At 40.9% G+C, this 12886-nt stretch overlaps 1 protein-coding gene across 1 annotated transcript in view; it reads left to right on the top strand.

Moving 5' to 3' along the window:
• The window catches only part of ptprdb (protein tyrosine phosphatase receptor type Db), a gene marked incomplete in the record, with an annotated part of 229714 nt that overhangs the window by 46937 nt on the left and 169891 nt on the right, over nucleotides 1-12886 (top strand). Inside the window, 1 exon segment of the mRNA XM_036136866.1 lies at nucleotides 7824-7849.

Genomic DNA, 12886 nt, shown 5'->3' with positions numbered 1-12886 from the left:
CATGGACCGACTGCAGGTTGTACAGAATGCATCTGCAAGGCTTTTGTCTAAAACCAACAGGAGATTGTACATTACTCCTGTACTTGAGACTCTTCTTTGGCTTCCGATTGGTTTTAAAGTACATTTTAAAACTATTACTTACAGATCCTTGTGTGGCCAAGCTCCATCTCACATCCAGGATCTGTTGCATGCACATTTTTCTGGTCTTCGGGTCAAGACCTTTTTAATTGTTCCCAGAACACGTTTTAAAACAAGTGGAGACTGTGCTTTCTGTGCCGTGGCTCCTAGGCTCTGGAACCGTCTCTCTGTCTAGCCTTGAAAGCCTTGGATTCTGTGGAAACATTTTAAAAAACACCACATCTTTTTAGAGAGGCTTTAAACTAGCCGATATAGATTTATATTTAAAGTGTTGTTGTTCTTACTTAGTTTATTTCGTCCTATATTTTTGTTTCCGCTCTGAAGCACCTTGTGACCCCTCTTGTCTGTGAAAGTTGCTAGATAAATAAGGCTTACTTACATACTTACTAATTATAAAAGCCTAAAATGACATCATTGCCGATGGAAAAAAAAAAAGCTCAATCAGAGCTGCATTGTTGCTCTGTCCTCCTGATTTAGTCTTTAAACTCTGGATAAAAAGCTTTTGCATTTCTTTCCATCCAACTCAACCTTGGGAAGAAGATGATTCGCTCAAGAACGATATAATAGTAAAAAAAAAAAAAGAATAAAACATACCAAAGTGATCTTCAGATGTTATGTGAAACATGGAAAGCAGGAAAGTGTTTCCTAATTTAAAAGAGTCTCTCTTGAAATGCAGCTGACCCCGCTTGAAAAATAATGCTGCATTCCCAGACAAATTAGCTGAAGCTCTCCACTTAGTTTCTCTAAAGGTCACACAACAAACAGCAGCTAACACTTTATTATGTAAGTCTGACGAGAAATTAAATGTGCAATGAGGTTTTTTCAGCGGTCTCTATATACAGCAGAAGAGGTCTGCTGATGGGGAAATTAAAATTATATAATTTATATGACGACAACAGTTGTAGCATTGTAGCTAAAACCTTTAACCTTCGCCACAGCTGAATTGTGTTAAAGCGATACGTTTTTTTGTTTATATAGCTTTATATGTCACATGGACATTTTGTGAGTGATTTTGTGCCAAACATAAGATAACCGAACTCATTGAGCCCCTCAGCCTCTGCTTCAACGTAAATTTAATGTGAAGCAGTGAAAATGTGCTGGGAAGTGCTTTTTGCAGCAGCCTACCAAAAAGAACTCCTGCTGTGGTGATAGTGAAATTGAGAAAAAGACTACAACCTGCAAAAAATCAGTACCTGGAGAGATCCACTGTAATAAATGGTCTTTTTGTTGTTGGCTCCTGTGCTGCTTTAGATACTGCCTGTGGATGTAATACAGTTCAGTTTATTCATGTAACGCCACTGATTAATAACACACCTCAAAAGCACTTTACAAAGTCAATTGTTTCAAATCCGACATATAGATTAGTTAACAACTTTAACCAATTTGGCAATCATGTATATAATATCATAGAAACGCTTTAAAAATGCTTGCAGAACCACTCTCAACGTCTTTTTGAGAGCCTCTGAAAATGTCTTACTTCTAGGACCAAATGCAACATCCTGAATGGTTGCAATGGGTAATAAATATATAGTGATGTGTTCGTTTTTTTGTTAGATTAGGCTCAAGTAATATAAAAAAAGAAGTGTGTCCATACGGACAGCTTAAAATCATTTTATTAGCCTCAGTTTCTATATGTCCTGGTCACCCTAAGCTTGTTAGTGTGGATGGCTGTGTCCTTGCTGTCTGGGAGATAAATGATCTCTAGAAGGGGAAAAAACATATACAAATCGCTACACACAGTATTTCTTAAGAACATATATCTTTTTTTTATTTTAAGTCTTTTTCTGGTCCTGATCTGACTCACTGTTTTCTTCATCTGGTTTGTTTGGTGCCACCCATCCAATAGGAGGTTTATTGTCGTTATATGAACAGGACAGGAACGGTCATGGATAGTCCTGATGGGGCCTAGTGGGCAGGTGCAGAAGACAAAATTAATGTCCCGAACAGACATTGAACAGAAACAGTGTTCATGTCAAAGCATTGGCAAAGATTAAATCAGAAGAGCATTAAAAATTGTCTTTAGAAAAATAGAAGTATTACTTTTATCTCTGAAGTCTGATCTCATAAATGGGAATTACGTCGCATTCAATCTTACGGCGTTCTAGTTGGAAGCTGGAAAACTAGAGGGATTTGCTAATTGTTGCCAGCATTGCAACAATTAGCATTAAAGGCCGATAACAATGCACTTCTTTCCATGTTATGAGTTTAAAAAGTAAAAGCAAATAGAATAGAAATTGTATAAGTATAAATAGTTGTGCCACTAGCTTGGTGAAATGCAAATGGCCAAAAGCGCTGATAAAAAGTTTATACCTGCAACTTTACCTATGCTTTATATGTGTGGGAGACATATTGGATATTGAAGCTGCTTGAAGACCTCTGATTTCCATTTTAGGGGGTTCGTTTATTTCCAACTGTGAACTAGGAAATGTCTAACTTCTGAATGCAAATAGTGAACATCATGAGGCAACACTTCAACGTTTCCAAGAAGGAAGAAGAAAAAAAACTTCATAGTGCATTTCCAGGTCACACTAACATCCACCAAATCGGTCATTTGGATTATTGCTCTTGATTTTTCCATCTGGTATTATTTGTGGCTTTGATCCGCTCATTTTCACAGCAGATCTGATCAATAGGAAACACAGACCTCTTATCTGGAATCTATACAAAGACCAGTGCCTTCAATACACTCTTTGGCAGTGTTGAGGAACACTTGCAGCACAGGGTGGACCTTGTTGACCTGACAGAAACGTTCTTACAGCGCATGCCTACCCCACAAACGCGCACACAGACTCACAAACTAGAGTATTTTACCTTCATGTCTACAGCAAAGTTGCTCAAAAAATATGATAATAGCAGAAACTGTGGGTGTTGCTAGCAAACAATTCCCTCAGGCAACTCTCACTGTTAAGATATACTTGTAACCCGCACAGTGCACAAGTGGCTAAAAGTATTTAAAATGGTGTAAGCTGTAATTAACCTGCAAGAAATCAACAACACTACACTGCGTGCATGTGCTTTTTAAATCAGAGTGTAACACCCATGAAAGCATGCACGCATTCACACATTCCCACAAAACCCACACACACACACACACACACACACACACACACACACACACACAGACACGGTGATCAGATTGTTTCATTAGTGAGGAGCTGATGGATAACCCTCCCAAAGGAGACATTGACCAAGAGGCCATTGATCTACTGAGCTAGGCCAATTTGTGTGTGTGTGCGTGTGTGTGTGTGTGTGTACGCGTGTGTGTTTGTGAGAGTGGAAAGTGGCATACTGATGGAGTCTTTAAGTTGTTAGAGTAAGCACAGTAAATCTAATCCAGCAGTGTTTAATGGGGAGAGAAAGAAACAGGCTGTCGACATATTCATTAGGTCAAATTACTCTGCCCGATCACTGCCATCTCACTCAGTCAGTCACCCGAACAGAGCAGGAAAGAGCAGCAGCAATATTTTCGTCCTGGCGTACCACCATGAGGGGGAATGTGCTTGAAAGCTAGTTTAAAAAAAAAAAAAAGCATATTTATTCCAATTACTGGATGACAACATGCTGCATTTGGAGGCATCGAGTTTCATTTGATCTCGTTCAGACCTGGCAGAGCACTGAAGTGTAAATCAATCTGGCTAAAACCGGGATCATTAAATTATACAGTCTTATTGATGATTTAATAAAGCTTATTGGGCTCAGGGGGTGTAATAATGACTTATGGTAATAATACAATGACACGGGCGCAATTTTCTACAACGAGCTTGTTGTAAACATTAACAATTGCCGACAAAAAAAAAAACAAAAAACACGAGAATGCTTTATTTCTGGCAACAAATCACCCTGTCTGAAAGTGTGGGTGCTTGATCGTTTTCCATCTTGCATGTGAGTTATATGTAATTAGCTTTCTAGCTTGTTCTCTTACGCTGGACGTGAAGGTAATTGGAGCTTTTGGACACTCGCTCTCAATCTCTGTCAGCGCGAGCGCACGCGCGCGCGCGAGCGCATTGGGCCTGAATTGTGGGAAGGTGGCCAAACCATTACTGTGCGCTCGGCTCGCTCCAAAGCAGCTTGCGATTCATTAGTAATGAGTCCATTTGAAAGCTAAATGAGCGCTTTCGAGTGGCCAAGCGGCGACCTGCGCGCCGATCGTGTCCATTTATCTGCGCCGCTTTGCTACTTTACCACCAAACACACACACACACACACACACACACACACACACACACACACACACACGGGTGCTAGCGCGCGCGGTGAACAGAGGTATGTTGTGATGTTCCCGTCCTTTGTGATTGTCTTTGTGAGCGAGTGCGGTTGTTTGTTTAGGCAGCATGAGAAGCTCACGTGGAGATAATGAAGTCAGTCAGTTGCGCCATTAATTACTGTTTTACACCTGCTTGTCTCAGCTAATCAGATATGCTGACACACAAGCACGCACACATCTCCTTTTGTGACACGCACGCACACACCTAAACACGTGGTTTATCACACTCAAACTTCTAGACACTTGTTTTTTTTTTTTTTTTACATAGACAAGATAAAAATACTTTCTCATTTTCACTTTGAGGAAGGTGAGATGCCACAGCTAAACACAGCAGCCCTCTCAGACTCTTCTCTGCGCACCTTCTTGTGATTTCTTCTCCACGCGCTGCGGTCCTCCTGTCCTCGTAGGGTTTTTTTTTCCTTCTGCTGTGCAGGGTAGAGGGGCAAGTATGAGACTCTAATGGTATGTTAATGCGGAGTAAAAAAAAACAAAAAAAACACTACAGCTTCACAGATATTCACACAAAGGTTTCAAACACGGGTGGGTAGCAGGAAAAACATCACAAAGTAGTGATAGCTGGAGGAACGGGCGCGTCCTGTAGTTTCCCTCTGCATGCAGAACGTCTCCAAAAAGCCTTCCCTGTGCAGCGTGTAAGACGCGGTGCTCTTTGGTGAATTAAACGTCACCTTACTTTGACTGTCTTCTGTGTTTTATGGGGGGGGGTGATTATGTTAAACTAACCATACTAATTGTTAAATAAGTGACCTGGCTGCGGTCACCCCTGGTTGTTTTGCTGAATAATGTGGTCTTTCTATTGTAGACATCTGTAGTAATAAACCGAAACAATATTTTACCATATGTAATCTAAAAGGCAGAGGGATGTTTACAGCTTCAGGACTGGGCTCTCATACACAACAAAGCGGCGGGAAAGATTTGCGGACGGCAGAGAGCCCCCTTCATTCCTCACACAGACATTAAGTAGGACCAGTTGTGTTGTACTGTAGTATACGTTTACCATGACAGTCATTAAAACCGGTAACCATTTCGTCACAGGAAGGAAACGGACGCAAACGAAAATGATGAGTCTGAGCAGGAGCGTGAAACGGCAGTGCATGGAGTGTGTCTTAAGCCGGGCGTACGCTGTACGAGTTTTTGCCCTTTTTTGGGCCGATTCTTCAGTCGTGCGAGAATTTTTTGGATAAAGTTTCAGCTTGATCGTGCGTCCTGCGTCGTGTAGCATACAGGGGGTAAAGAGGGACGATTCGCCTCTCACGACCACCTCCCGATCAGTAATCGGACGGTCGGTTGAAAATCAAACATGTTTGAAATTCAGTCCGCCCTCGTGAGTGATCGTGTGTGATTGTGAGTGATAGTGAGCGTGTCCTGCTGTTGAGGCGGAGTTACGAGCGTCTACGAGCCGATTTTCCCCGACCTTGCGCATGCGCAAACAAGGAAATTCTTCTTCGCCCTCTCAACCGAAAACATAGGAATGGAGAGAGAAGCATGACGGCGGTACTTGTGACATAGAGTTAAACTACGGAAGAGCAACTTGTAGAATTGCCAAGGCAGTGCGTTTCATTCTAGTGAGCCTCATATTTAACAGTGAGCATCGACTGTTTTCTTCTTCTACTGTTTACATTTGTCTTCCGGGTAGACGAGTCCGAGTAGCGCCATCTCTCTATGGGGCTGAGTCCGACGTGTGGATTTTAAACGTAGTGTGTGAGCGGTCAGGTTGCATTAGAGCGTCGGGCCGCACAGTGTAAGAACAGATATAGTGAGCTGTGAACTTTTAAACCCTGCGGTTTCGTTGTACAGTTTGAGCTGTATATGAGTACCATGATTGAAAATACCGTACAGTGTATGCCCAGCTTTACAGTTGATCTCATGGTCTCTCTTGCTTTTGGCAACTCGTCAACATTTAGCTCATCTTTCGTTACTTTCGTCGTGCTTTTAAACAAAAATTTCTATCATGATTTAATTGATTCTGTTTAAAACTGAAAACAAACAAGTGTACATATTACTGCCATAATAATACGTTTCGATTATTAGGGTTATAATAATGTCATAAGCAGCATTTTTGTAAATAAATAGACACATGGGGAGTAAAATAAGAGAAAAGGAGCGAGTATCTGGTCATAATGTGTTTATTTCAGGTATCCATGGGTCTTAGGTGGACCTAGAAAGAACACAAAATCATTGTTCCTCACTAATTAAAAAAAAAAGAATTCTACTAGTATTTAGAGGGATGCTGCTCTATGATTTAATGACATGACATGGGCTTTGATAGATTATTGATGCTGGTTACAGAATTCAGGGACACAAAAAAGCATGAAGGAGATACAAAATATTGATTAGACTTTCTCCTTTAGACGCAAAACGAAATGCATTGTCAAAAAACATCATGTGATGAAAGACGTTCTTCCAATCCTTCTTTTGTTTCCCCTCTTCCGATCATCAGCCTGAAAAACATGAACTCAGTATAGAGTTAGTTCAAGAGGTTCTGGGGCCTCAAGTACGAAATGAGTGTGCAGCTTTCATACTGAAAGTTGTTGGTAGGGAGAAATCTTGAAACTTTTGCGGTGCACAAGCAAATTCACATGCATGAAACCGTGCGTACACACGTCACCGCACACTTTTCCTTCATACGTTCTCACCTCTGTTATCGCAGACACGCGTGCAACCTGGGCTACCCCGTCACGGCCTACAAATGCATTTGCAAAATAGTATAAACACTACTTTAGTCGTATGGATGAGTCAGTGACTGCTTAAAAAAATGGATGGTTTTACAGAATATAGTGATAGAAGTGATGGGTAGCGCTCCTTTCGTTTCACACCATGATTTTTCAAAACAGCCAAATGTTCTTACTTTTCTTGTTATCAATCAGAGACCAGCACAGCACGGAAACATGTAGGCTAGAGGTTTGGGATGCGCAGCGCTGCTTTGTACTGCCGGAGAAAACCGTGGTCACTCCGCCACTTTCTCTGGGGTCTCCTGAAAATCCCTTTACGCTTACAAACCAAAGCACTGGAAAGATCTGCCGTTTAAACGACCAGAGGCAGTTATAGTACTTTTCTCTGGTATCTCCTTAAGTTTTACAATTTCTTTCTGAAATACCACCATAGAAAATACAATAAATAAGAAAGTATTGGGGGAAATGAAGCATCCCTTCTCTTTTACAAATGTATTTATTGCTCATCACTAATCAAGTAGTAGGTACGTTTAACTATAAATAAAGGCCTGTAAGCGGTTGTAATTTGCATGTTGTATACAAATTCTCTACAATACCACAGAAGTGAAAATGTGCTCTTTTTCCTCCTTTTTTTGAGCTCCTTTATATCTTGTTATTGTGTAGCCCACACCGTAGTGATCTAATTACAACATCTTTCCCTCCCACCCTCCTTTTTCTCTTTCTCTTTGCAGTTTGACGTGCTGAAGTGCTTCTTAAGGTAAGACTGAGTCCCATTTTTCGTGTTTTCCTTCTCTCCCTCCTACCTTGACATTTTACCCACAATGCACCGCATGCCGCCAGCACAGTGTGAGCGTGTGTGTATGTGTGTGTACCACTGGAGGATCTGGGACCTCGGAACTTCTTCGGCTCTCTAAAACACAATAACAGTGTGTAAAAATAACAAAGAGAGCGTGTTGTGGGGAGCGTGTGTAGTATGATGGTACGTGTGTCGAACTGAATCAGAAGCATTACACCTTTTACTGAGGTATTTGCGACATTTTTTGCAACATTTGCCATCATATTTTTTTAATCGTTATAAATCAACATGATAGATGACTGCTTTCGGGATGCAAACCTGAACTCTGTTTGAGAGTATTATATTAAAGCGCATACATCCTCCTCCGTGGGTAAGCAGTCACAATCTGTTATTCATAATGAGGTCCACCAGGGAAAAACAGGAGCAGCAAAAACTTTTTTTTTCAGAAAGCGAAGACAACGGTAATGTTTATGGAGTGCAGTTTTCAGCTGTCCTATATCTCACGCTTATTGCTTTCAGGCTGGGATGCTCTGTAATAATGCCAGCAGACTCACAACGGTTTCAAAGAAAATTAAATGCACCACAGTGCTATAAACTGGCTCTGACCTTGTGTTTGGGCACACAGGGTTCCTTTGTAATATCAGACTGCGGCGTAACAGCGTGAGCCTGGGCAAACTGGGGTGTACATGTTGTGCCTTTTTTTTCTTTTTTACTCGTTCAAAGTCGTTCATTTTAGGACCAACTGATTTTAGACTGTAGATAACCACTTGTTTTAACTTAGTTGCGGCGAAGCATGTTTAAGAAAACATAAATGCTAATTAAAATATATTATAATTAATAAAACATTATGATTACTAGCATTAGAGACGCATAAAGATGCTACAGAAGATTATAAACCCAGAAATGTTGACAGTCTGAAAAGTATCTCAATGTACTGTCCAGAGAATGCTCTGAATACTTGACCGTGCCTCCCTGTGTGTGAATTACTGCATCAGTGCTGTGTAGCATGGAGGTGGTCAGATCGTGGATATACTAAGGCGTTAAAGTTTAGGTTGCTTTGATAGCGGCCTTTAGCTCGTCTGCAGTGTTGGGTCAGCTGTCACCCATTTTCTTTACTATAGACCAGTTCATTGTTATTGTTTTGATGCGGGTTTTTCGCGCATGCGCGCCGGACTGGTTGGCAAAAGGCGAACACAATGGCGGAAGCAAACAGAGAAACTGACCAGTTCTCCGCGTATTTTTCTTCTTTAGATAACGTATCACAAGATCGTTTTAAGAGTAAGTTGATGGTTGATGGTATCAGATTGCCAGATCCACTCAGCAAAAGCCTGAAGGGACGGAGCGAGTCTGTGAAATGCTGGCCAAGGGTTCCATACCGCGACATACAGCTGCTTTATAAACATGCAGGCCAGTACAGATGAGAGAGCATGGAAGCCATGAAACCACTGGACGGCTACAATTATTTTATATCGGGAAAAAGGCTCCAGCAACCCCCACGACCCCATGAGGGATTAAGCGGGTCAGAAAATGGATGGATGGATGTTCAGACATGTTTGTGTAACATACGAAGGGGAAGTCGGACACAGACAGCGCCTCAGCAGAGAGGAAGACCCTCCACCGCTAGGTTAAAAAAAACATTGTTCACAAAGGATTATTTTGGTGTTTTTGTCTTACTAAGCCTTTTCACAGACTCATGCCAGAGGGTTTGCATACATTGTACATGTACGTATATTATTACGAAACGAACGTTTACGTCTTGACTTAAATATATATCCTATTTTTTTATTTATATAATTATTTAAGTAGAACAACGACCAGTGCAAAATTAAGTTGCATTTACCGGAGTTGAAGTGTAGACTGCAAATTCTGTCGTGGTATGATGGCTCCCACAGTCCATTGGGAGTGTCTGCCTGCACTCTTTTCATTGAAATTATCCATTTCTTTCTTCTTTCTTCGTCCTTCGGTAAACGACAGAAACGTACATCCGACAATTTGGAATGCCTCTGTGTGCAACCGGGAGCACAACAAGTCGTAGGCATTGTTTAGATCCCAAAAATAAACTAAAAGTACGCTGTAATTCACCCGTTTTGTCATGGTAGTAGACGAGAACAGTACTGTTTTTGCCTACCAGCGGGACCCGGATGTAGCGTGGATGTAGCTTGTGACGTCACGTGTGAACTGGTCTATAGTTTATTGATACTCCGTGAGGTTTAGGCCATGCGAGTGATGCCATAGTCATGAGAGAAGATACTGGAACCTTTGGTAGTGTGGGCAGGTGCCACGCCATGCTGGAAAAATGAACTCAGCAAAAAACTAAGTTCTTTATATTGTTCTGGTGGACAGCTGTGCTGCCTTTGGACTTGATAAAACACTGAACCAACGTGAGCGCATGACATCGGTTCCCACTGGCTGTGAAAAGTTCACACGTGACTTCATCCTAATTATATTCATTTCCATTCCACTAATTCTACAGACTCTGAGACCTTTGATTTTCTAATAAAATACAACATTTACTTTTATCTGAGAAAGGGAATTTGAACCAACAGTCTAGTCCTTTTTCTCCTTTGCCCAGATAGGACGCTTCTCCCATTGTCTCTGGTGTAGGACTGACTTAACACAAGTGTCCGGGAAACGTGTGTGTGTGGTGGCTCTGAAGCTCTGACTCCAGCCACAGTCCACACGTTGAGAAGTTACCCTAGGCCAATGAATAGGCTTTGCTTCAGAATCCTCCCACGGCTGCTTATGTACCTTTTTTCTTCCACCATTAAATAAAATGCACTGCAATACGGAGCTCTGTGAATGTCCCACCTGAAGTCTCAAAAATGTCTTTTTGAGACTTCTTGTGGAGGGTGTCAGTGACTGTCTGCAGGACAACTGTCAAGTCACCAGTTATCCCTATGGTTGGGTTGGCCTAAACTTAACATCTCTGTATTAAAATCTGTTTTGATTAATGCTGTGTAATATTATAATTTTCTGCTAAATTGAATTTTGAGTTTTCCTGAACTGTAAGCCATAACCATAAAAATGAACAACCATAATGACGTGTGCGCCGCATATACAGAGCCTATTAGTACTTGATGCAGACATCTGGGGTTTGGTTCCTGACCTGTTGACCTTTGCTGCATGTCTTCCCCCAGTTCTCTCTCCACTCATTTATTATCTGAATAACGTGGATAAAGACCACAAAGAAATCTTTGAAACAGAGCAGAAAACTCTAATTCATTCATATAATAAATCAGTTTAACTCTGAATTGCAATAAATCTTTATTTCCTTATGTATTAGTCAAATGATTTTCTGAGAGAAGGGGTAGATTATATAACGATTTCTTCCTTTCACTCCTTTTTATTCAACTTGCTTTGTTCATATTAAAATATGATATGATTATTTAACTGTTACTGAATAACATAAATGTTTGAATAAAAAAATAATGAATTGAATTACTGAAAAGAAAACCTTTTGACGATATGCTATTTTTTTTAAATGCGCACACGTGCATCCATAAGATTAAAGAAATTCACTGAATAAGCTCGGCTGGATAAACTCGTCAGGAGGACCAGCTCTGTCCTGGGATGCCCCCTTAGACCCAGTGCAGGTGGTGGGAGACAGAAGGACTGTAAGAAAAATCACATCACTGACAGACAATGTCTCCCACGACATGCATGGAGCTGCTGCAGAGCTGGAGAGCTCTGTCAGTGACAGACTGCTGCATCCTGGATGCTCTAAGGAGCGTTTCCACAGGTCCTTCCTCCCGCTGCTGTTATGCTTTATAATCTCTGCAGCTCACAGCAGACTCAGTAAGTGTTTACATCACGGTAATGGTTACACAGGTTCTGATCTGATCATTAATCGGTTGCAATCGTTTGCAAATACTAAAGTAAACTTGCACACGCCTTAGCTACTTCGGGAGGCTGCTGCACTAAAATGCACATTGCACATCGTAGCATTGTGTGTTGTGTATATAGACTGGAGTCCTTTCCACTTAATTATTTTACACTATGCAATATTTTCTCTGGTATTTACTTCTTATCTCCTATTCCTGGCGTTTTTAGAGATAATTATGTTAGACCTGTTTTTTTCTTCCTCTTGCCAATGCTACTAATTGTGTGTAACTGTCTTTGTGTTTGCTACTGTCACACCTGAATTTCCTCATTGCGGGACAATAAAGGAATTCTTATCTTATCTTATCTTATCTTATCTTATCTTATCTTATCTTGAATTTGGCAAAAAAAAAAAAAAATCAAAACCTCCAAAAGAAATTACAATTGATAAAAAATAATGATATCATTAGAATTAGATCATATGTCTCGGTTATTGAGATTTTGGCAACACATTCTTTAGGCATCAGTAGTTTAAGTTTGTGATACAACTTTTTTTTCTCTCAAAAAAATTTGCTTACCTATAGAACTCTATCTGTTTTCAAGGCTCTAGGCTCATGCATTTATTTTTAAGAACTTGGTTTGGTTTCCGCTGCAGCATCTGCATGCACTGGGGAAAGTGCAAGGGACCTGAGAAAATGCTGAAAAAGAATATTTTTGAGCAAAAAGAAACTCAAGGGACAGGTGAAAAGGAAAGGTGAGCATATTTATTCTTAAAGCAACGACTGAGATTTCTGTTCGATCAGTCTAATTTCTGTCAGAGAGAAACAAATGATCACCTGGTCTCTTTACAGCCCATCTGCTGGGCTAACCCCAAAGGAGGAGAAACTGGGCAGGTGCACTCATCATCTCTGAATGAGCCAGCCCTGCTGCACCGGACAGGTTTATTTTTCTTTGCTTTAGGATAGTGTGTTACATTAGCAGCTTACATTAGTCGAGCTTATTCGTGCTGAAACCTTCAGATTCTATCATTTAAAGCTATAGTTGGTTAACCTGACTTTAGCCAGATGTATTTCGCTCCGCCTTACTCCACTCATCCATCTGGGACCTCTCCATAGGAATTGCCTTTATTGAAGGCTGGGCCTTATCAAAAATCCTTGCATATGATTGGATAAGCCACTT

The sequence above is a fragment of the Fundulus heteroclitus genome, chromosome 5 (assembly GCF_011125445.2).
Source record: "Fundulus heteroclitus isolate FHET01 chromosome 5, MU-UCD_Fhet_4.1, whole genome shotgun sequence".
NCBI lineage: Eukaryota > Metazoa > Chordata > Actinopteri > Cyprinodontiformes > Fundulidae > Fundulus > Fundulus heteroclitus.
This window is presented reverse-complemented; position numbering and strand designations above follow the sequence as displayed.